Here is a 3,163-nt window from a genome sequence, read left to right as displayed (position 1 = left end):
GGAAATATAAGACAAATCAAGGCTTCTGCGCAGCCTTGTAGTTCAAAGGCAACTGCAACGGACATGATATTTAAGGAGCAGATAGAAGGGGAAAGACAGGGTTGCTGTGAAAATCCTTCCATCTTACCATTTGTCAGAGGTTAAAGAAGGCCCTAAGGGAGCTGGACAAGACTATGATCAGATGGATAGCCTGTCTCTGGCTTTTCAGTCAAAAGCAAATAGGAATTACCTCTCTGTGAAAAGTTATTTCAGTTGACTATGAGAAACAGAAGGAGGAGGGGCTGTGGTTTCTTTCTATACCTGCAGGAGGTCAATGTAAGTGATGATGATGAAATTCTCTCCTTGATTTTTTACAGCTCATGTAGTACAACACCACAGCATGTGTGAATGAGGATATGACACGAGATCTCTCTGATGTTCTGGGGTAGTATAAATGCATGCTCAAATGTTTTCTTTTGTGTAGGCGCTAGAAGAGTTCTTGATTTAAAGGCTATAAATCAAACACTCTTCCATACTCTAAACATGTCACTGGCATTCCCAGGAGAGTAGGTTGGGGCTTCTTGGTTTCAGGTTAGTAGGAAGCAGCAATTTTTTTCTGGGCAGTGTGACTACTTCTGCTCTATCCAGAGGAGCACAGAGCAGGGAGATGGTGAGACTTTGGCGTGTTTTGTGGTACAGGTCCACCTTCAAAATACAGTGCATATTTACCTTGTTATTAACTCATTCTGCATATCTTGTTTTCTGGTCATCTGTAATTTTGGGGAAAGAGAGGTTAATTTTTAATGGGGATCATGGTATTCCTGCTTCATAACAACAGGGGTCAACTTGAACCATGGGCATCTTCTGAGTAAGCTGAGTTTGACCTATCTACATCCTGTATCATACCAGTAGTGAGGCTGTGTTAGCACAGGAGCTCTGCTGTCATCCTGACACCCAGTTTAAGTGAACCGAGACTTAGGACCCGCCTGCACGTCCAGCCAAGCCCCATCACGCAGCAGGGCAGCAGGGTTCCTGGAGAGCCCCTTTGAGCTAGTGTGTCCGCCCTCCCCGCAGTTTTCTGAGGGAGGTGGTGCATGGGACCCAGTCCTAGGAAACTTTCTGTGTGCAGCTCATAAAGATTAGCCAGCTTTACACAGTGGGGTTTTTTTCTGAGATTCTTTACCAGTTGTTATTCCTGAGAACTTGCTTAGTGTCCTACTTATGAAGAAAATCCAATCCACCATCTGACTTGGGTCTATGCAAAATGGCTGAGGCACAGGAAGAGAGGATTATTTTTAAGTTGGACTTCATGCATTATTGCTGATTGGCAGAATAGGATGCATAGTTAGCACACTATTTTCTCATTTCCAGATGCCACGGCCAACACAGGCCGGTGTAAAGCTGTAGATGTAATTACCACTAGAAAAATGTTAGATGGCTGCATTTGTTGAAACATGGGGTTTCTTATTGTCACAAATGTTTTATCTGCTTTTATCTGGTTTCTGTCCCTATCAAGTGAGTGAGCTACAATAATATTATGCTATGATATATAATGTTTCCGTTGCCATGAGGTGGAAAAGCAAGAGGGTTAAATATCAAATGGTTTGCTTGAAGCTCTAATTTGAAATCCCATCAGGGTCACTTGTTTACTAGCACTAATAGTTAACTAGTGCACAGCCTTTAAATTACTGCTTATTACAGCGGTGCTGTTCACACCGCTATGCTTAAGGACCTGTCAGCATTTCCAGTGGAAAACTCTGTTTTCAAAGGCTTATGACTTTGTCATGAATATTTGCTCTGAAACTTGCCAAATGTCATCTCAGGCTAGAAACAGATTATTTCCTTTACTGGAGACTACTTGACTTGAGTGGGGAATAAATCAGCTTTCAAATTATTTTGAACATAAGAAGACCTGACTGAAATGTTTTCCCACCACCATAGTCTACCGTATTTAAAATAATGTAAATGAGGAGGGTTCTGGGACTCTGGGCTAATGAATGGGCAATAGAGTGAAAAGAATGAATGTAAGAGTACATTGACTTGTTGTAGCTTCGTAGTGAGTTCTGTTGTGGTGACAATACTCATTGGCAAATTTCTCTAGCTTTTGCATAATATTGCCAAGGCTTTGGCCATTAAAACTCAGATTTTCTTCAGTGCTTTGATACTCCAATTTACTCCTTTATATGGACCTTTTTATTCCTATCTATTAGATCTAACTACACTTAGATTGAGGTGACTTGGGTTTGATTCTTAGCTGTCCATAGACATTTTTGATATATAGACATTTCCATAGACTTTTCAGATATGTAATACAGACAAACTTCTGTCTCATTTGCCCCGTCAGTAATGCTGCCCCACAGCTACCTTCCACACCCTAGTGCCCGGTCAGATGCTAAGGAGACAAGTGCTGCTTCAAGACCTCAGCTTCAGTGCTGTAAATGGCACTCAGAATCCTCAAATTGGAGTGGTATTATTTTTGGGGAATTTCCTCTTGCCTTTCAGAAAACAGATACTTCTTTATACTTTTCTTTGCTACTGATCAGTATTCAAGGAATATTTTTTCTCCTGAACACAACTCAGAGCTTTTAAAGGTGAATTGCTTTATGAAGGAACAACTTTCATCTTTTCTGTTGACATGGTGGAGGACTTTTCTGCCTTTTTTTATTTTTGCTTCTGTTTCTTAATTTTCCTTGAACAATAAATGTACCTGGACTCCAATGTTTTAAACTGTGTTAAATTTTGTTGACTTTTTTTCAGTTTGAGTTACTGGAATACTTCACGAATCAAATTAGTGTCTTCCTTGATGACAGGTGTTACACTGTACTAAAACTGGGCAGGTAACAGCTTCAAACTTTCAACTCCTTTTAGTTTTTTGGGGTTTTTTTGATAAAACTGATGTTTTCAAAACTCACGCGTTACCCTCAAGCACACGTACAAAGATTACTGTTTTGGAGATTTCATTGCACATTTTTGAGAAATCTCTAAACCTACATGTCAGGAAATAGCTAAGTATGCAACAGTCCCACACAGTTAGCTTCAGCTCCATGGTTTGGGATGCATTTTGTGCTGGCCAGCCTTCAGGTTTCAAGGTACAATATTCCCACAGAACTATTGTTCATGCTTTCTTGTTCACAGCTACATGGTGTCCTATTCAGCAAGCTTATGTCTCTTGCTGTCTACTCGT

Source organism: Mycteria americana, chromosome 4 (genome assembly GCF_035582795.1).
Source record: "Mycteria americana isolate JAX WOST 10 ecotype Jacksonville Zoo and Gardens chromosome 4, USCA_MyAme_1.0, whole genome shotgun sequence".
NCBI classification, from domain to species: domain Eukaryota; kingdom Metazoa; phylum Chordata; class Aves; order Ciconiiformes; family Ciconiidae; genus Mycteria; species Mycteria americana.
The sequence above is the reverse complement of the archived record's forward strand: the minus strand, read 5'-3'. Positions refer to the sequence as shown.